Source organism: Vicugna pacos, chromosome 27, assembly GCF_048564905.1.
Source record: "Vicugna pacos chromosome 27, VicPac4, whole genome shotgun sequence".
Classification (NCBI taxonomy): Eukaryota; Metazoa; Chordata; class Mammalia; order Artiodactyla; family Camelidae; genus Vicugna; species Vicugna pacos.
The window spans coordinates 3,939,606-3,960,677 of NC_133013.1; the positions used below are offsets into that span (position 1 = coordinate 3,939,606).

At 59.4% G+C, this 21,072-nt stretch overlaps 1 long non-coding RNA gene and 8 other non-coding genes across 9 annotated transcripts in view; all 9 read right to left on the reverse strand.

The window, feature by feature from the left end:
• Window positions 1–1,952: 1,952 nt before the first annotated feature.
• LOC140689868 (small nucleolar RNA SNORD116) lies at window positions 1,953–2,046 on the reverse strand. The gene has a single exon (XR_012065015.1). It is a non-coding gene; the product is annotated as a small nucleolar RNA SNORD116 (small nucleolar RNA).
• A 2,622-nt stretch (window positions 2,047–4,668) lies between these two features.
• Window positions 4,669–4,762, reverse strand: LOC140689869 (small nucleolar RNA SNORD116). The gene has a single exon (XR_012065016.1). It is a non-coding gene; the product is annotated as a small nucleolar RNA SNORD116 (small nucleolar RNA).
• A 2,622-nt stretch (window positions 4,763–7,384) lies between these two features.
• LOC140689870 (small nucleolar RNA SNORD116) lies at window positions 7,385–7,478 on the reverse strand. Its single transcript, XR_012065017.1, has one exon. It is a non-coding gene; the product is annotated as a small nucleolar RNA SNORD116 (small nucleolar RNA).
• A 2,622-nt stretch (window positions 7,479–10,100) lies between these two features.
• On the reverse strand, window positions 10,101–10,194 carry LOC140689871 (small nucleolar RNA SNORD116). The gene has a single exon (XR_012065018.1). It is a non-coding gene; the product is annotated as a small nucleolar RNA SNORD116 (small nucleolar RNA).
• A 2,622-nt stretch (window positions 10,195–12,816) lies between these two features.
• LOC140689872 (small nucleolar RNA SNORD116) lies at window positions 12,817–12,910 on the reverse strand. Its single transcript, XR_012065019.1, has one exon. It is a non-coding gene; the product is annotated as a small nucleolar RNA SNORD116 (small nucleolar RNA).
• Window positions 12,911–15,532: 2,622 nt separating this feature from the next.
• Window positions 15,533–15,626, reverse strand: LOC140689874 (small nucleolar RNA SNORD116). Its single transcript, XR_012065020.1, has one exon. It is a non-coding gene; the product is annotated as a small nucleolar RNA SNORD116 (small nucleolar RNA).
• A 2,636-nt stretch (window positions 15,627–18,262) lies between these two features.
• On the reverse strand, window positions 18,263–18,356 carry LOC140689875 (small nucleolar RNA SNORD116). Its single transcript, XR_012065021.1, has one exon. It is a non-coding gene; the product is annotated as a small nucleolar RNA SNORD116 (small nucleolar RNA).
• A 216-nt stretch (window positions 18,357–18,572) lies between these two features.
• The window catches only part of LOC140689673 (uncharacterized), a 35,515-nt gene continuing 33,015 nt past the window's right edge, over window positions 18,573–21,072 (reverse strand). The window contains exon 14 of the long non-coding RNA XR_012064701.1: window positions 18,573–18,714. This is a non-coding gene — a long non-coding RNA (uncharacterized lncRNA). The remainder of the gene's footprint in view (window positions 18,715–21,072) is intronic.
• LOC140689876 (small nucleolar RNA SNORD116) lies at window positions 20,979–21,072 on the reverse strand. Its single transcript, XR_012065022.1, has one exon. It is a non-coding gene; the product is annotated as a small nucleolar RNA SNORD116 (small nucleolar RNA).

Sequence of the window (21,072 nt, forward strand, 5' to 3'; positions counted from 1 at the left end):
ACTCAGCGCCATGGAGGCCTGCCCATCCTTAACATGACCGCGGTCCTCTGCCTTCCAGAGTGGCCATGGCATCGTGGGTCTCTAGGAGCCGCTGCAATAGGCCAAGAACCCCTTCTCTCCAACAGCCATTCCTTCTGATCAGAGCCAACCGCACCCACCTACACCACATTTGGGGCCGTGGATGGGATATCCACCAAGTCACCCTGCCGCCCAACGCCTCCACAGGATAGGGGGAGCTGGAGGCAATACTCACTGCCTATGTCAACCAGGAAAGCATTGACATCAAAGCTCACACCACGCTGAACCTGGCTCCAGGGCACATCCAGCCTCTATTCAACCTGTGTCTCGGTGCCACTGCAATCCAGAAGCCTCGTCCTGGCAGCTGTGCCTAAACGCCTGCGCAGGGCAGGTGAAAACGCCCAGGGGAGAAGTGGTGGGGAGCCTCCATGAACCAGGGCCAAACCCCACGGATGCCAGGGCACTCACGTCACCACCAACGGCCGAGACCCACATCGGGCAGGATTCGGGGCCCTGACCTTCAAAGCAAAGTCCAAACGCTGAGCAGCCTGCTCCAAACATGAGTCCTCACGGACCAAGGCCCAGTCGCCCCACAGGGCTCCTCGGACATTATGCACACAGGGCAAACACCGAGCTTCAGGGCACACAGTCTCAAAGGATGTCCCCTTGGATGAAGCCACAGCCCACCACCCTCAACCGAGGACCTCTTCTCAGCACTGTAACCCCACCATGGGACTCACGGAGATTCAATGCCCTGTTCACGAGGACCACAGGAAGTCCTGAAAGACAGGAGCTCCCCATGCGAAAGGAAACCTCGAATGGGGCAAAATCGGCACGTCACTGTCCACCGCAGCCCACCCGGGATCTCAGCAAACGTGTGCCATGCCCATGCACCAGCAGGCTTAAATCTCAACACATGTCACGGGGAAGGGGGCCCTCTGGGCCAGATACGTGGCTCCCACCTAAAGGCGCCCTTTCACGTTGCACGGTCATGCACCTGCAGGCAAAGGGGCAAGAGGGCATCTTGCCGTAAGGCATCTGGACCGAGCCTTGCACTGCCTCTCTCTCAGGTTCCCGGAAGACACCTTTCGGGAGTCTCTTGGACCAACCGGCAAGCCGACACTACACAGGTCTGCTAGCACCGCCCATCCACCTGGACCCGAGGAGCCTTCCTCCCTAGGCATCCATGGGCAGCCCCTCAGGAAATACCGACCGGCCTCAGGAAGCCCAGGACAGCAGCAGGAGCCAAATGACGACAGCGTGTTCTACGAAAGCACACAAAACCACTCCAGCCCTAACCTCCCCATACACTTCCCTTCCAGTCTACACCGCCCGCCAACCCCCATGCTTCAAGGCAGCGCTGCGTCCTCAGCAAGCTCCGTGCTTCCGCCCTTGCCACCAACACTGGGGCAGTGCGCGCAGTAGGGAGCTGCCAACCCGATCCCTCAGCCTGCTCCCGCCACCGACCGACCCCGAACCCGACCCCGAATCGGCACACAACCACCGTGCCCTCCACAGTCCTCACCAAGACACAGGTCGGAAACACACAGAAACACGCCTCAACGGTGGGTCCAGTAGCCAAACACCCACACCTCTTCTCTTTGGCTCTGACACATACATCAAGTCGGCCCACGGCCCAAATACAGCCAAGCTGCCCCAAACAAACCGACTCGTGCCACCTGCTCACGGGGCCTACGCCAATCCTGCACTCCCACTTCCAGGAGCAGCAGGGGAGCTGGCCCCTGCCACATCCCACAACGGCCACTCAAACAAGGACCTCTCATCCCAGCATGCCTCAACTAATGCGTGCACACGACTGACCCTAAGACAGCTCTCTGATGTTGGCTCCGTGGGGGGTGGTTGCAGCAGTGTGAACAAGGGCAAGCTGGACCCCACTCCTAACTATGCCCTAGCCCCCGGGGAGGCAACGTGCTGGACCTCAGTTTCGATGAGAACGACGGTAGTGAGTTCTCACTCATTTTGTTCAGATTTTCCAAGGAATGCATATGAGGGAGTCATCATCGATCCGAGCACGTGCTGGCATGCTGGACAACTCAACGTGGCAGGCTGGGTGGCTCCACAGAGGAGCCAGTGAGCTCGGAGACCTCCAGCAACCCCAGCAATCCAGAGCCAGCAAGCCACTGAGCAGCAGCAACGGTCAATCCTTTCTGGCCGCCTTTCGGGCAGTCCGAGAACATCCGAAAGCCAATGCCAGCGCTGGGGGTGGGGGACGAGAGTGCGTACCGTCATCCTGAGCGATCCACGGGAAGGTTCAGCATCCTGGGCCCGACCCACTTCTTCGGGGACTCCCGGCCACCACCAGTCACCAGAAAACGGGAAGCTCTTCTTGTCTTGGCTGACGGCAAGCCTGGCCCGGCAACCCCACCTGGCAAGGGGACAGAAATCACATGCACGCTTCAGACGTGGGCACAACTTCTCAGAGAGCATGCTCCATGCCAATCAACCTTTAGCTCGGGGAAGCCCGCTATCTGCTACCCACCTCCCTTTATCCCTTCAATACCAACGAATGCGTGTCTGAACGCACGAGGGTAGGGGCCTTGGCGTATGTGAGTTTCGTGTGTGTGTGTGGCAGGGGTGGGGCCTGACTGCCCATGGGACTGCATGGCTGCGTCTCTGGGTGTTTGTGTGTCCTGTGTGCCCCGCCGAAAATCTCAGTGCCTGAAAATGCATGCTTTCCACTCAGCGCCATGGAGGCCTGCCCATCCTTAACATGACCGCGGTCCTCTGCCTTCCAGAGTGGCCATGGCATCGTGGGTCTCTAGGAGCCGCTGCAATAGGCCAAGAACCCCTTCTCTCCAACAGCCATTCCTTCTGATCAGAGCCAACCGCACCCACCTACACCACATTTGGGGCCGTGGATGGGATATCCACCAAGTCACCCTGCCGCCCAACGCCTCCACAGGATAGGGGGAGCTGGAGGCAATACTCACTGCCTATGTCAACCAGGAAAGCATTGACATCAAAGCTCACACCACGCTGAACCTGGCTCCAGGGCACATCCAGCCTCTATTCAACCTGTGTCTCGGTGCCACTGCAATCCAGAAGCCTCGTCCTGGCAGCTGTGCCTAAACGCCTGCGCAGGGCAGGTGAAAACGCCCAGGGGAGAAGTGGTGGGGAGCCTCCATGAACCAGGGCCAAACCCCACGGATGCCAGGGCACTCACGTCACCACCAACGGCCGAGACCCACATCGGGCAGGATTCGGGGCCCTGACCTTCAAAGCAAAGTCCAAACGCTGAGCAGCCTGCTCCAAACATGAGTCCTCACGGACCAAGGCCCAGTCGCCCCACAGGGCTCCTCGGACATTATGCACACAGGGCAAACACCGAGCTTCAGGGCACACAGTCTCAAAGGATGTCCCCTTGGATGAAGCCACAGCCCACCACCCTCAACCGAGGACCTCTTCTCAGCACTGTAACCCCACCATGGGACTCACGGAGATTCAATGCCCTGTTCACGAGGACCACAGGAAGTCCTGAAAGACAGGAGCTCCCCATGCGAAAGGAAACCTCGAATGGGGCAAAATCGGCACGTCACTGTCCACCGCAGCCCACCCGGGATCTCAGCAAACGTGTGCCATGCCCGTGCACCAGCAGGCTTAAATCTCAACACATGTCACGGGGAAGGGGGCCCTCTGGGCCAGATACGTGGCTCCCACCTAAAGGCGCCCTTTCACGTTGCACGGTCATGCACCTGCAGGCAAAGGGGCAAGAGGGCATCTTGCCGTAAGGCATCTGGACCGAGCCTTGCACTGCCTCTCTCTCAGGTCCCTGGAAGACACCTTTGGGGAGTCTCTTGGACCAACCGGCAAGCTGACACTACACAGGTCTGCTAGCACTGCCCATCCACCTGGACCCGAGGAGCCTTCCTCCCTAGGCATCCATGGGCAGCCCCTCAGGAAATACCGACCAGCCTCAGGAAGCCCAGGACAGCAGCAGGAGCCAAATGACGACAGCGTGTTCTACGAAAGCACACAAAACCACTCCAGCCCTAACCTCCCCATACACTTCCCTTCCAGTCTACACCGCCCGCCAACCCCCATGCTTCAAGGCAGCGCTGCGTCCTCAGCAAGCTCCGTGCTTCCGCCCTTGCCACCAACACTGGGGCAGTGCGCGCAGTAGGGAGCTGCCAACCCGATCCCTCAGCCTGCTCCCGCCACCGACCGACCCCGAACCCGACCCCGAATCGGCACACAACCACCGTGCCCTCCACAGTCCTCACCAAGACACAGGTCGGAAACACGCAGAAACACGCCTCAACGGTGGGTCCAGTAGCCAAACACCCACACCTCTTCTCTTTGGCTCTGACACATACATCAAGTCGGCCCACGGCCCAAATACAGCCAAGCTGCCCCAAACAAACCGACTCGTGCCACCTGCTCACGGGGCCTACGCCAATCCTGCACTCCCACTTCCAGGAGCAGCAGGGGAGCTGGCCCCTGCCACATCCCACAACGGCCACTCAAACAAGGACCTCTCATCCCAGCATGCCTCAACTAATGCGTGCACACGACTGACCCTAAGACAGCTCTCTGATGTTGGCTCCGTGGGGGGTGGTTGCAGCAGTGTGAACAAGGGCAAGCTGGACCCCACTCCTAACTATGCCCTAGCCCCCGGGGAGGCAACGTGCTGGACCTCAGTTTCGATGAGAACGACGGTAGTGAGTTCTCACTCATTTTGTTCAGATTTTCCAAGGAATGCATATGAGGGAGTCATCATCGATCCGAGCACGTGCTGGCATGATGGACAACTCAACGTGGCAGGCTGGGTGGCTCCACAGAGGAGCCAGTGAGCTCGGAGACCTCCAGCAACCCCAGCAATCCAGAGCCAGCAAGCCACTGAGCAGCAGCAACGGTCAATCCTTTCTGGCCGCCTTTCGGGCAGTCCGAGAACATCCGAAAGCCAATGCCAGCGCTGGGGGTGGGGGACGAGAGTGCGTACCGTCATCCTGAGCGATCCACGGGAAGGTTCAGCATCCTGGGCCCGACCCACTTCTTCGGGGACTCCCGGCCACCACCAGTCACCAGAAAACGGGAAGCTCTTCTTGTCTTGGCTGACGGCAAGCCTGGCCCGGCAACCCCACCTGGCAAGGGGACAGAAATCACATGCACGCTTCAGACGTGGGCACAACTTCTCAGAGAGCATGCTCCATGCCAATCAACCTTTAGCTCGGGGAAGCCCGCTATCTGCTACCCACCTCCCTTTATCCCTTCAATACCAATGAATGCGTGTCTGAACGCACGAGGGTAGGGGCCTTGGCGCATGTGAGTTTCGTGTGTGTGTGTGGCAGGGGTGGGGCCTGACTGCCCATGGGACTGCATGGGTGCGTCTCTGGGTGTTTGTGTGTCCTGTGTGCCCCGCCGAAAATCTCAGTGCCTGAAAATGCATGCTTTCCACTCAGCGCCATGGAGGCCTGCCCATCCTTAACATGACCGCGGTCCTCTGCCTTCCAGAGTGGCCATGGCATCGTGGGTCTCTAGGAGCCGCTGCAATAGGCCAAGAACCCCTTCTCTCCAACAGCCATTCCTTCTGATCAGAGCCAACCGCACCCACCTACACCACATTTGGGGCCGTGGATGGGATATCCACCAAGTCACCCTGCCGCCCAACGCCTCCACAGGATAGGGGGAGCTGGAGGCAATACTCACTGCCTATGTCAACCAGGAAAGCATTGACATCAAAGCTCACACCACGCTGAACCTGGCTCCAGGGCACATCCAGCCTCTATTCAACCTGTGTCTCGGTGCCACTGCAATCCAGAAGCCTCGTCCTGGCAGCTGTGCCTAAACGCCTGCGCAGGGCAGGTGAAAACGCCCAGGGGAGAAGTGGTGGGGAGCCTCCATGAACCAGGGCCAAACCCCACGGATGCCAGGGCACTCACGTCACCACCAACGGCCGAGACCCACATCGGGCAGGATTCGGGGCCCTGACCTTCAAAGCAAAGTCCAAACGCTGAGCAGCCTGCTCCAAACATGAGTCCTCACGGACCAAGGCCCAGTCGCCCCACAGGGCTCCTCGGACATTATGCACACAGGGCAAACACCGAGCTTCAGGGCACACAGTCTCAAAGGATGTCCCCTTGGATGAAGCCACAGCCCACCACCCTCAACCGAGGACCTCTTCTCAGCACTGTAACCCCACCATGGGACTCACGGAGATTCAATGCCCTGTTCACGAGGACCACAGGAAGTCCTGAAAGACAGGAGCTCCCCATGCGAAAGGAAACCTCGAATGGGGCAAAATCGGCACGTCACTGTCCACCGCAGCCCACCCGGGATCTCAGCAAACGTGTGCCATGCCCGTGCACCAGCAGGCTTAAATCTCAACACATGTCACGGGGAAGGGGGCCCTCTGGGCCAGATACGTGGCTCCCACCTAAAGGCGTCCTTTCACGTTGCACGGTCATGCACCTGCAGGCAAAGGGGCAAGAGGGCATCTTGCCGTAAGGCATCTGGACCGAGCCTTGCACTGCCTCTCTCTCAGGTTCCCGGAAGACACCTTTCGGGAGTCTCTTGGACCAACCGGCAAGCCGACACTACACAGGTCTGCTAGCACCGCCCATCCACCTGGACCCGAGGAGCCTTCCTCCCTAGGCATCCACGGGCAGCCCCTCAGGAAATACCGACCGGCCTCAGGAAGCCCAGGACAGCAGCAGGAGCCAAATGACGACAGCGTGTTCTACGAAAGCACACAAAACCACTCCAGCCCTAACCTCCCCATACACTTCCCTTCCAGTCTACACCGCCCGCCAACCCCCATGCTTCAAGGCAGCGCTGCGTCCTCAGCAAGCTCCGTGCTTCCGCCCTTGCCACCAACACTGGGGCAGTGCGCGCAGTAGGGAGCTGCCAACCCGATCCCTCAGCCTGCTCCCGCCACCGACCGACCCCGAACCCGACCCCGAATCGGCACACAACCACCGTGCCCTCCACAGTCCTCACCAAGACACAGGTCGGAAACACGCAGAAACACGCCTCAACGGTGGGTCCAGTAGCCAAACACCCACACCTCTTCTCTTTGGCTCTGACACATACATCAAGTCGGCCCACGGCCCAAATACAGCCAAGCTGCCCCAAACAAACTGACTCGTGCCACCTGCTCACGGGGCCTACGCCAATCCTGCACTCCCACTTCCAGGAGCAGCAGGGGAGCTGGCCCCTGCCACATCCCACAACGGCCACTCAAACAAGGACCTCTCATCCCAGCATGCCTCAACTAATGCGTGCACACGACTGACCCTAAGACAGCTCTCTGATGTTGGCTCCGTGGGGGGTGGTTGCAGCAGTGTGAACAAGGGCAAGCTGGACCCCACTCCTAACTATGCCCTAGCCCCCGGGGAGGCAACGTGCTGGACCTCAGTTTCGATGAGAACGACGGTAGTGAGTTCTCACTCATTTTGTTCAGATTTTCCAAGGAATGCATATGAGGGAGTCATCATCGATCCGAGCACGTGCTGGCATGCTGGACAACTCAACGTGGCAGGCTGGGTGGCTCCACAGAGGAGCCAGTGAGCTCGGAGACCTCCAGCAACCCCAGCAATCCAGAGCCAGCAAGCCACTGAGCAGCAGCAACGGTCAATCCTTTCTGGCCGCCTTTCGGGCAGTCCGAGAACATCTGAAAGCCAATGCCAGCGCTGGGGGTGGGGGACGAGAGTGCGTACCGTCATCCTGAGCGATCCACGGGAAGGTTCAGCATCCTGGGCCCGACCCACTTCTTCGGGGACTCCCGGCCACCACCAGTCACCAGAAAACGGGAAGCTCTTCTTGTCTTGGCTGACGGCAAGCCTGGCCCGGCAACCCCACCTGGCAAGGGGACAGAAATCACATGCACGCTTCAGACGTGGGCACAACTTCTCAGAGAGCATGCTCCATGCCAATCAACCTTTAGCTCGGGGAAGCCCGCTATCTGCTACCCACCTCCCTTTATCCCTTCAATACCAACGAATGCGTGTCTGAACGCACGAGGGTAGGGGCCTTGGCGCATGTGAGTTTCGTGTGTGTGTGTGGCAGGGGTGGGGCCTGACTGCCCATGGGACTGCATGGGTGCGTCTCTGGGTGTTTGTGTGTCCTGTGTGCCCCGCCGAAAATCTCAGTGCCTGAAAATGCATGCTTTCCACTCAGCGCCATGGAGGCCTGCCCATCCTTAACATGACCGCGGTCCTCTGCCTTCCAGAGTGGCCATGGCATCGTGGGTCTCTAGGAGCCGCTGCAATAGGCCAAGAACCCCTTCTCTCCAACAGCCATTCCTTCTGATCAGAGCCAACCGCACCCACCTACACCACATTTGGGGCCGTGGATGGGATATCCACCAAGTCACCCTGCCGCCCAACGCCTCCACAGGATAGGGGGAGCTGGAGGCAATACTCACTGCCTATGTCAACCAGGAAAGCATTGACATCAAAGCTCACACCACGCTGAACCTGGCTCCAGGGCACATCCAGCCTCTATTCAACCTGTGTCTCGGTGCCACTGCAATCCAGAAGCCTCGTCCTGGCAGCTGTGCCTAAACGCCTGCGCAGGGCAGGTGAAAACGCCCAGGGGAGAAGTGGTGGGGAGCCTCCATGAACCAGGGCCAAACCCCACGGATGCCAGGGCACTCACGTCACCACCAACGGCCGAGACCCACATCGGGCAGGATTCGGGGCCCTGACCTTCAAAGCAAAGTCCAAACGCTGAGCAGCCTGCTCCAAACATGAGTCCTCACGGACCAAGGCCCAGTCGCCCCACAGGGCTCCTCGGACATTATGCACACAGGGCAAACACCGAGCTTCAGGGCACACAGTCTCAAAGGATGTCCCCTTGGATGAAGCCACAGCCCACCACCCTCAACCGAGGACCTCTTCTCAGCACTGTAACCCCACCATGGGACTCACGGAGATTCAATGCCCTGTTCACGAGGACCACAGGAAGTCCTGAAAGACAGGAGCTCCCCATGCGAAAGGAAACCTCGAATGGGGCAAAATCGGCACGTCACTGTCCACCGCAGCCCACCCGGGATCTCAGCAAACGTGTGCCATGCCCATGCACCAGCAGGCTTAAATCTCAACACATGTCACGGGGAAGGGGGCCCTCTGGGCCAGATACGTGGCTCCCACCTAAAGGCGCCCTTTCACGTTGCACGGTCATGCACCTGCAGGCAAAGGGGCAAGAGGGCATCTTGCCGTAAGGCATCTGGACCGAGCCTTGCACTGCCTCTCTCTCAGGTTCCCGGAAGACACCTTTCGGGAGTCTCTTGGACCAACCGGCAAGCCGACACTACACAGGTCTGCTAGCACCGCCCATCCACCTGGACCCGAGGAGCCTTCCTCCCTAGGCATCCATGGGCAGCCCCTCAGGAAATACCGACCGGCCTCAGGAAGCCCAGGACAGCAGCAGGAGCCAAATGACGACAGCGTGTTCTACGAAAGCACACAAAACCACTCCAGCCCTAACCTCCCCATACACTTCCCTTCCAGTCTACACCGCCCGCCAACCCCCATGCTTCAAGGCAGCGCTGCGTCCTCAGCAAGCTCCGTGCTTCCGCCCTTGCCACCAACACTGGGGCAGTGCGCGCAGTAGGGAGCTGCCAACCCGATCCCTCAGCCTGCTCCCGCCACCGACCGACCCCGAACCCGACCCCGAATCGGCACACAACCACCGTGCCCTCCACAGTCCTCACCAAGACACAGGTCGGAAACACACAGAAACACGCCTCAACGGTGGGTCCAGTAGCCAAACACCCACACCTCTTCTCTTTGGCTCTGACACATACATCAAGTCGGCCCACGGCCCAAATACAGCCAAGCTGCCCCAAACAAACTGACTCGTGCCACCTGCTCACGGGGCCTACGCCAATCCTGCACTCCCACTTCCAGGAGCAGCAGGGGAGCTGGCCCCTGCCACATCCCACAACGGCCACTCAAACAAGGACCTCTCATCCCAGCATGCCTCAACTAATGCGTGCACACGACTGACCCTAAGACAGCTCTCTGATGTTGGCTCCGTGGGGGGTGGTTGCAGCAGTGTGAACAAGGGCAAGCTGGACCCCACTCCTAACTATGCCCTAGCCCCCGGGGAGGCAACGTGCTGGACCTCAGTTTCGATGAGAACGACGGTAGTGAGTTCTCACTCATTTTGTTCAGATTTTCCAAGGAATGCATATGAGGGAGTCATCATCGATCCGAGCACGTGCTGGCATGCTGGACAACTCAACGTGGCAGGCTGGGTGGCTCCACAGAGGAGCCAGTGAGCTCGGAGACCTCCAGCAACCCCAGCAATCCAGAGCCAGCAAGCCACTGAGCAGCAGCAACGGTCAATCCTTTCTGGCCGCCTTTCGGGCAGTCCGAGAACATCCGAAAGCCAATGCCAGCGCTGGGGGTGGGGGACGAGAGTGCGTACCGTCATCCTGAGCGATCCACGGGAAGGTTCAGCATCCTGGGCCCGACCCACTTCTTCGGGGACTCCCGGCCACCACCAGTCACCAGAAAACGGGAAGCTCTTCTTGTCTTGGCTGACGGCAAGCCTGGCCCGGCAACCCCACCTGGCAAGGGGACAGAAATCACATGCACGCTTCAGACGTGGGCACAACTTCTCAGAGAGCATGCTCCATGCCAATCAACCTTTAGCTCGGGGAAGCCCGCTATCTGCTACCCACCTCCCTTTATCCCTTCAATACCAACGAATGCGTGTCTGAACGCACGAGGGTAGGGGCCTTGGCGCATGTGAGTTTCGTGTGTGTGTGTGGCAGGGGTGGGGCCTGACTGCCCATGGGACTGCATGGGTGCGTCTCTGGGTGTTTGTGTGTCCTGTGTGCCCCGCCGAAAATCTCAGTGCCTGAAAATGCATGCTTTCCACTCAGCGCCATGGAGGCCTGCCCATCCTTAACATGACCGCGGTCCTCTGCCTTCCAGAGTGGCCATGGCATCGTGGGTCTCTAGGAGCCGCTGCAATAGGCCAAGAACCCCTTCTCTCCAACAGCCATTCCTTCTGATCAGAGCCAACCGCACCCACCTACACCACATTTGGGGCCGTGGATGGGATATCCACCAAGTCACCCTGCCGCCCAACGCCTCCACAGGATAGGGGGAGCTGGAGGCAATACTCACTGCCTATGTCAACCAGGAAAGCATTGACATCAAAGCTCACACCACGCTGAACCTGGCTCCAGGGCACATCCAGCCTCTATTCAACCTGTGTCTCGGTGCCACTGCAATCCAGAAGCCTCGTCCTGGCAGCTGTGCCTAAACGCCTGCGCAGGGCAGGTGAAAACGCCCAGGGGAGAAGTGGTGGGGAGCCTCCATGAACCAGGGCCAAACCCCACGGATGCCAGGGCACTCACGTCACCACCAACGGCCGAGACCCACATCGGGCAGGATTCGGGGCCCTGACCTTCAAAGCAAAGTCCAAACGCTGAGCAGCCTGCTCCAAACATGAGTCCTCACGGACCAAGGCCCAGTCGCCCCACAGGGCTCCTCGGACATTATGCACACAGGGCAAACACCGAGCTTCAGGGCACACAGTCTCAAAGGATGTCCCCTTGGATGAAGCCACAGCCCACCACCCTCAACCGAGGACCTCTTCTCAGCACTGTAACCCCACCATGGGACTCACGGAGATTCAATGCCCTGTTCACGAGGACCACAGGAAGTCCTGAAAGACAGGAGCTCCCCATGCGAAAGGAAACCTCGAATGGGGCAAAATCGGCACGTCACTGTCCACCGCAGCCCACCCGGGATCTCAGCAAACGTGTGCCATGCCCATGCACCAGCAGGCTTAAATCTCAACACATGTCACGGGGAAGGGGGCCCTCTGGGCCAGATACGTGGCTCCCACCTAAAGGCGCCCTTTCACGTTGCACGGTCATGCACCTGCAGGCAAAGGGGCAAGAGGGCATCTTGCCGTAAGGCATCTGGACCGAGCCTTGCACTGCCTCTCTCTCAGGTTCCCGGAAGACACCTTTCGGGAGTCTCTTGGACCAACCGGCAAGCCGACACTACACAGGTCTGCTAGCACCGCCCATCCACCTGGACCCGAGGAGCCTTCCTCCCTAGGCATCCATGGGCAGCCCCTCAGGAAATACCGACCGGCCTCAGGAAGCCCAGGACAGCAGCAGGAGCCAAATGACGACAGCGTGTTCTACGAAAGCACACAAAACCACTCCAGCCCTAACCTCCCCATACACTTCCCTTCCAGTCTACACCGCCCGCCAACCCCCATGCTTCAAGGCAGCGCTGCGTCCTCAGCAAGCTCCGTGCTTCCGCCCTTGCCACCAACACTGGGGCAGTGCGCGCAGTAGGGAGCTGCCAACCCGATCCCTCAGCCTGCTCCCGCCACCGACCGACCCCGAACCCGACCCCGAATCGGCACACAACCACCGTGCCCTCCACAGTCCTCACCAAGACACAGGTCGGAAACACACAGAAACACGCCTCAACGGTGGGTCCAGTAGCCAAACACCCACACCTCTTCTCTTTGGCTCTGACACATACATCAAGTCGGCCCACGGCCCAAATACAGCCAAGCTGCCCCAAACAAACTGACTCGTGCCACCTGCTCACGGGGCCTACGCCAATCCTGCACTCCCACTTCCAGGAGCAGCAGGGGAGCTGGCCCCTGCCACATCCCACAACGGCCACTCAAACAAGGACCTCTCATCCCAGCATGCCTCAACTAATGCGTGCACACGACTGACCCTAAGACAGCTCTCTGATGTTGGCTCCGTGGGGGGTGGTTGCAGCAGTGTGAACAAGGGCAAGCTGGACCCCACTCCTAACTATGCCCTAGCCCCCGGGGAGGCAACGTGCTGGACCTCAGTTTCGATGAGAACGACGGTAGTGAGTTCTCACTCATTTTGTTCAGATTTTCCAAGGAATGCATATGAGGGAGTCATCATCGATCCGAGCACGTGCTGGCATGCTGGACAACTCAACGTGGCAGGCTGGGTGGCTCCACAGAGGAGCCAGTGAGCTCGGAGACCTCCAGCAACCCCAGCAATCCAGAGCCAGCAAGCCACTGAGCAGCAGCAACGGTCAATCCTTTCTGGCCGCCTTTCGGGCAGTCCGAGAACATCCGAAAGCCAATGCCAGCGCTGGGGGTGGGGGACGAGAGTGCGTACCGTCATCCTGAGCGATCCACGGGAAGGTTCAGCATCCTGGGCCCGACCCACTTCTTCGGGGACTCCCGGCCACCACCAGTCACCAGAAAACGGGAAGCTCTTCTTGTCTTGGCTGACGGCAAGCCTGGCCCGGCAACCCCACCTGGCAAGGGGACAGAAATCACATGCACGCTTCAGACGTGGGCACAACTTCTCAGAGAGCATGCTCCATGCCAATCAACCTTTAGCTCGGGGAAGCCCGCTATCTGCTACCCACCTCCCTTTATCCCTTCAATACCAACGAATGCGTGTCTGAACGCACGAGGGTAGGGGCCTTGGCGTATGTGAGTTTCGTGTGTGTGTGTGGCAGGGGTGGGGCCTGACTGCCCATGGGACTGCATGGCTGCGTCTCTGGGTGTTTGTGTGTCCTGTGTGCCCCGCCGAAAATCTCAGTGCCTGAAAATGCATGCTTTCCACTCAGCGCCATGGAGGCCTGCCCATCCTTAACATGACCGCGGTCCTCTGCCTTCCAGAGTGGCCATGGCATCGTGGGTCTCTAGGAGCCGCTGCAATAGGCCAAGAACCCCTTCTCTCCAACAGCCATTCCTTCTGATCAGAGCCAACCGCACCCACCTACACCACATTTGGGGCCGTGGATGGGATATCCACCAAGTCACCCTGCCGCCCAACGCCTCCACAGGATAGGGGGAGCTGGAGGCAATACTCACTGCCTATGTCAACCAGGAAAGCATTGACATCAAAGCTCACACCACGCTGAACCTGGCTCCAGGGCACATCCAGCCTCTATTCAACCTGTGTCTCGGTGCCACTGCAATCCAGAAGCCTCGTCCTGGCAGCTGTGCCTAAACGCCTGCGCAGGGCAGGTGAAAACGCCCAGGGGAGAAGTGGTGGGGAGCCTCCATGAACCAGGGCCAAACCCCACGGATGCCAGGGCACTCACGTCACCACCAACGGCCGAGACCCACATCGGGCAGGATTCGGGGCCCTGACCTTCAAAGCAAAGTCCAAACGCTGAGCAGCCTGCTCCAAACATGAGTCCTCACGGACCAAGGCCCAGTCGCCCCACAGGGCTCCTCGGACATTATGCACACAGGGCAAACACCGAGCTTCAGGGCACACAGTCTCAAAGGATGTCCCCTTGGATGAAGCCACAGCCCACCACCCTCAACCGAGGACCTCTTCTCAGCACTGTAACCCCACCATGGGACTCACGGAGATTCAATGCCCTGTTCACGAGGACCACAGGAAGTCCTGAAAGACAGGAGCTCCCCATGCGAAAGGAAACCTCGAATGGGGCAAAATCGGCACGTCACTGTCCACCGCAGCCCACCCGGGATCTCAGCAAACGTGTGCCATGCCCATGCACCAGCAGGCTTAAATCTCAACACATGTCACGGGGAAGGGGGCCCTCTGGGCCAGATACGTGGCTCCCACCTAAAGGCGCCCTTTCACGTTGCACGGTCATGCACCTGCAGGCAAAGGGGCAAGAGGGCATCTTGCCGTAAGGCATCTGGACCGAGCCTTGCACTGCCTCTCTCTCAGGTTCCCGGAAGACACCTTTCGGGAGTCTCTTGGACCAACCGGCAAGCCGACACTACACAGGTCTGCTAGCACCGCCCATCCACCTGGACCCGAGGAGCCTTCCTCCCTAGGCATCCATGGGCAGCCCCTCAGGAAATACCGACCGGCCTCAGGAAGCCCAGGACAGCAGCAGGAGCCAAATGACGACAGCGTGTTCTACGAAAGCACACAAAACCACTCCAGCCCTAACCTCCCCATACACTTCCCTTCCAGTCTACACCGCCCGCCAACCCCCATGCTTCAAGGCAGCGCTGCGTCCTCAGCAAGCTCCGTGCTTCCGCCCTTGCCACCAACACTGGGGCAGTGCGCGCAGTAGGGAGCTGCCAACCCGATCCCTCAGCCTGCTCCCGCCACCGACCGACCCCGAACCCGACCCCGAATCGGCACACAACCACCGTGCCCTCCACAGTCCTCACCAAGACACAGGTCGGAAACACACAGAAACACGCCTCAACGGTGGGTCCAGTAGCCAAACACCCACACCTCTTCTCTTTGGCTCTGACACATACATCAAGTCGGCCCACGGCCCAAATACAGCCAAGCTGCCCCAAACAAACTGACTCGTGCCACCTGCTCACGGGGCCTACGCCAATCCTGCACTCCCACTTCCAGGAGCAGCAGGGGAGCTGGCCCCTGCCACATCCCACAACGGCCACTCAAACAAGGACCTCTCATCCCAGCATGCCTCAACTAATGCGTGCACACGACTGACCCTAAGACAGCTCTCTGATGTTGGCTCCGTGGGGGGTGGTTGCAGCAGTGTGAACAAGGGCAAGCTGGACCCCACTCCTAACTATGCCCTAGCCCCCGGGGAGGCAACGTGCTGGACCTCAGTTTCGATGAGAACGACGGTAGTGAGTTCTCACTCATTTTGTTCAGATTTTCCAAGGAATGCATATGAGGGAGTCATCATCGATCCGAGCACGTGCTGGCATGCTGGACAACTCAACGTGGCAGGCTGGGTGGCTCCACAGAGGAGCCAGTGAGCTCGGAGACCTCCAGCAACCCCAGCAATCCAGAGCCAGCAAGCCACTGAGCAGCAGCAACGGTCAATCCTTTCTGGCCGCCTTTCGGGCAGTCCGAGAACATCCGAAAGCCAATGCCAGCGCTGGGGGTGGGGGACGAGAGTGCGTACCGTCATCCTGAGCGATCCACGGGAAGGTTCAGCATCCTGGGCCCGACCCACTTCTTCGGGGACTCCCGGCCACCACCAGTCACCAGAAAACGGGAAGCTCTTCTTGTCTTGGCTGACGGCAAGCCTGGCCCGGCAACCCCACCTGGCAAGGGGACAGAAATCACATGCACGCTTCAGACGTGGGCACAACTTCTCAGAGAGCATGCTCCATGCCAATCAACCTTTAGCTCGGGGAAGCCCGCTATCTGCTACCCACCTCCCTTTATCCCTTCAATACCAACGAATGCGTGTCTGAACGCACGAGGGTAGGGGCCTTGGCGTATGTGAGTTTCGTGTGTGTGTGTGGCAGGGGTGGGGCCTGACTGCCCATGGGACTGCATGGCTGCGTCTCTGGGTGTTTGTGTGTCCTGTGTGCCCCGCCGAAAATCTCAGTGCCTGAAAATGCATGCTTTCCACTCAGCGCCATGGAGGCCTGCCCATCCTTAACATGACCGCGGTCCTCTGCCTTCCAGAGTGGCCATGGCATCGTGGGTCTCTAGGAGCCGCTGCAATAGGCCAAGAACCCCTTCTCTCCAACAGCCATTCCTTCTGATCAGAGCCAACCGCACCCACCTACACCACATTTGGGGCCGTGGATGGGATATCCACCAAGTCACCCTGCCGCCCAACGCCTCCACAGGATAGGGGGAGCTGGAGGCAATACTCACTGCCTATGTCAACCAGGAAAGCATTGACATCAAAGCTCACACCACGCTGAACCTGGCTCCAGGGCACATCCAGCCTCTATTCAACCTGTGTCTCGGTGCCACTGCAATCCAGAAGCCTCGTCCTGGCAGCTGTGCCTAAACGCCTGCGCAGGGCAGGTGAAAACGCCCAGGGGAGAAGTGGTGGGGAGCCTCCATGAACCAGGGCCAAACCCCACGGATGCCAGGGCACTCACGTCACCACCAACGGCCGAGACCCACATCGGGCAGGATTTGGGGCCCTGGCCTTCAAAGCAAAGTCCAAACGCTGAACAGCCTGCTCCAAACATGAGTCCTCACGGACCAAGGCCCAGTCGCCCCACAGGGCTCCTCGGACATTATGCACACAGGGCAAACACCGAGCTTCAGGGCACACAGTCTCAAAGGATGTCCCCTTGGATGAAGCCACAGCCCACCACCCTCAACCGAGGACCTCTTCTCAGCACTGTAACCCCACCATGGGACTCACGGAGATTCAATGCCCTGTTCACGAGGACCACAGGAAGTCCTGAAAGACAGGAGCTCCCCATGCGAAAGGAAACCTCGAATGGGGCAAAATCGGCACGTCACTGTCCACCGCAGCCCACCCGGGATCTCAGCAAACGTGTGCCATGCCCGTGCACCAGCAGGCTTAAATCTCAACACATGTCACGGGGAAGGGGGCCCTCTGGGCCAGATACGTGGCTCCCACCTAAAGGCGCCCTTTCACGTTGCACGGTCATGCACCTGCAGGCAAAGGGGCAAGAGGGCATCTTGCCGTAAGGCATCTGGACCGAGCCTTGCACTGCCTCTCTCTCAGGTTCCCGGAAGACACCTTTCGGGAGTCTCTTGGACCAACCGGCAAGCCGACACTACACAGGTCTGCTAGCAGCGCCCATCCACCTGGACCCGAGGAGCCTTCCTCCCTAGGCATCCATGGGCAGCCCCTCAGGAAATACCGACCGGCCTCAGGAAGCCCAGGACAGCAGCAGGAGCCAAATGACGACAGCGTGTTCTACGAAAGCACACAAAACCACTCCAGCCCTAACCTCCCCATACACTTCCCTTCCAGTCTACACCGCCCGCCAACCCCCATGCTTCAAGGCAGCGCTGCGTCCTCAGCAAGCTCCGTGCTTCCGCCCTTGCCACCAACACTGGGGCAGTGCGCGCAGTAGGGAGCTGCCAAGGCTAGCATGGCAACCCGATCCCTCAGCCTGCTCCCGCCACCGACCGACCCCGAACCCGACCCCGAATCGGCACACAACCACCGTGCCCTCCACAGTCCTCACCAAGACACAGGTCGGAAACACGCAGAAACACGCCTCAACGGTGGGTCCAGTAGCCAAACACCCACACCTCTTCTCTTTGGCTCTGACACATACATCAAGTCGGCCCACGGCCCAAATACAGCCAAGCTGCCCCAAACAAACTGACTCGTGCCACCTGCTCACGGGGCCTACGCCAATCCTGCACTCCCACTTCCAGGAGCAGCAGGGGAGCTGGCCCCTGCCACATCCCACAACGGCCACTCAAACAAGGACCTCTCATCCCAGCATGCCTCAACTAATGCGTGCACACGACTGACCCTAAGACAGCTCTCTGATGTTGGCTCCGTGGGGGGTGGTTGCAGCAGTGTGAACAAGGGCAAGCTGGACCCCACTCCTAACTATGCCCTAGCCCCCGGGGAGGCAACGTGCTGGACCTCAGTTTCGATGAGAACGACGGTAGTGAGTTCTCACTCATTTTGTTCAGATTTTCCAAGGAATGCATATGAGGGAGTCATCATCGATCCGAGCACGTGCTGGCATGCTGGACAACTCAACGTGGCAGGCTGGGTGGCTCCACAGAGGAGCCAGTGAGCTCGGAGACCTCCAGCAACCCCAGCAATCCAGAGCCAGCAAGCCACTGAGCAGCAGCAACGGTCAATCCTTTCTGGCCGCCTTTCGGGCAGTCCGAGAACATCCGAAAGCCAATGCCAGCGCTGGGGGTGGGGGACGAGAGTGCGTACCGTCATCCTGAGCGATCCACGGGAAGGTTCAGCATCCTGGGCCCGACCCACTTCTTCGGGGACTCCCGGCCACCACCAGTCACCAGAAAACGGGAAGCTCTTCTTGTCTTGGCTGACGGCAAGCCTGGCCCGGCAACCCCACCTGGCAAGGGGACAGAAATCACATGCACGCTTCAGACGTGGGCACAACTTCTCAGAGAGCATGCTCCATGCCAATCAACCTTTAGCTCGGGGAAGCCCGCTATCTGCTACCCACCTCCCTTTATCCCTTCAATACCAACGAATGCGTGTCTGAACGCACGAGGGTAGGGGCCTTGGCGCATGTGAGTTTCGTGTGTGTGTGTGGCAGGGGTGGGGCCTGACTGCCCATGGGACTGCATGGCTGCGTCTCTGGGTGTTTGTGTGTCCTGTGTGCCCCGCCGAAAATCTCAGTGCCTGAAAATGCATGCTTTCCACTCAGCGCCATGGAGGCCTGCCCATCCTTAACATGACCGCGGTCCTCTGCCTTCCAGAGTGGCCATGGCATCGTGGGTCTCTAGGAGCCGCTGCAATAGGCCAAGAACCCCTTCTCTCCAACAGCCATTCCTTCTGATCAGAGCCAACCGCACCCACCTACACCACATTTGGGGCCGTGGATGGGATATCCACCAAGTCACCCTGCCGCCCAACGCCTCCACAGGATAGGGGGAGCTGGAGGCAATACTCACTGCCTATGTCAACCAGGAAAGCATTGACATCAAAGCTCACACCACGCTGAACCTGGCTCCAGGGCACATCCAGCCTCTATTCAACCTGTGTCTCGGTGCCACTGCAATCCAGAAGCCTCGTCCTGGCAGCTGTGCCTAAACGCCTGCGCAGGGCAGGTGAAAACGCCCAGGGGAGAAGTGGTGGGGAGCCTCCATGAACCAGGGCCAAACCCCACGGATGCCAGGGCACTCACGTCACCACCAACGGCCGAGACCCACATCGGGCAGGATTCGGGGCCCTGACCTTCAAAGCAAAGTCCAAACGCTGAGCAGCCTGCTCCAAACATGAGTCCTCACGGACCAAGGCCCAGTCGCCCCACAGGGCTCCTCGGACATTATGCACACAGGGCAAACACCGAGCTTCAGGGCACACAGTCTCAAAGGATGTCCCCTTGGATGAAGCCACAGCCCACCACCCTCAACCGAGGACCTCTTCTCAGCACTGTAACCCCACCATGGGACTCACGGAGATTCAATGCCCTGTTCACGAGGACCACAGGAAGTCCTGAAAGACAGGAGCTCCCCATGCGAAAGGAAACCTCGAATGGGGCAAAATCGGCACGTCACTGTCCACCGCAGCCCACCCGGGATCTCAGCAAACGTGTGCCATGCCCGTGCACCAGCAGGCTTAAATCTCAACACATGTCACGGGGAAGGGGGCCCTCTGGGCCAGATACGTGGCTCCCACCTAAAGGCGCCCTTTCACGTTGCACGGTCATGCACCTGCAGGCAAAGGGGCAAGAGGGCATCTTGCCGTAAGGCATCTGGACCGAGCCTTTCACTGCCTCTCTCTCAGGTTCCCGGAAGACACCTTTCGGGAGTCTCTTGGACCAACCGGCAAGCCGACACTACACAGGTCTGCTAGCACCGCCCATCCACCTGGACCCGAGGAGCCTTCCTCCCTAGGCATCCACGGGCAGCCCCTCAGGAAATACCGACCGGCCTCAGGAAGCCCAGGACAGCAGCAGGAGCCAAATGACGACAGCGTGTTCTACGAAAGCACACAAAACCACTCCAGCCCTAACCTCCCCATACACTTCCCTTCCAGTCTACACCGCCCGCCAACCCCCATGCTTCAAGGCAGCGCTGCGTCCTCAGCAAGCTCCGTGCTTCCGCCCTTGCCACCAACACTGGGGCAGTGCGCGCAGTAGGGAGCTGCCAACCCGATCCCTCAGCCTGCTCCCGCCACCGACCGACCCCAAACCCGACCCCGAATCGGCACACAACCACCGTGCCCTCCACAGTCCTCACCAAGACACAGGTCGGAAACACACAGAAACACGCCTCAACGGTGGGTCCAGTAGCCAAACACCCACACCTCTTCTCTTTGGCTCTGACACATACATCAAGTCGGCCCACGGCCCAAATACAGCCAAGCTGCCCCAAACAAACTGACTCGTGCCACCTGCTCACGGGGCCTACGCCAATCCTGCACTCCCACTTCCAGGAGCAGCAGGGGAGCTGGCCCCTGCCACATCCCACAACGGCCACTCAAACAAGGACCTCTCATCCCAGCATGCCTCAACTAATGCGTGCACACGACTGACCCTAAGACAGCTCTCTGATGTTGGCTCCGTGGGGGGTGGTTGCAGCAGTGTGAACAAGGGCAAGCTGGACCCCACTCCTAACTATGCCCTAGCCCCCGGGGAGGCAACGTGCTGGACCTCAGTTTCGATGAGAACGACGGTAGTGAGTTCTCACTCATTTTGTTCAGATTTTCCAAGGAATGCATATGAGGGAGTCATCATCGATCC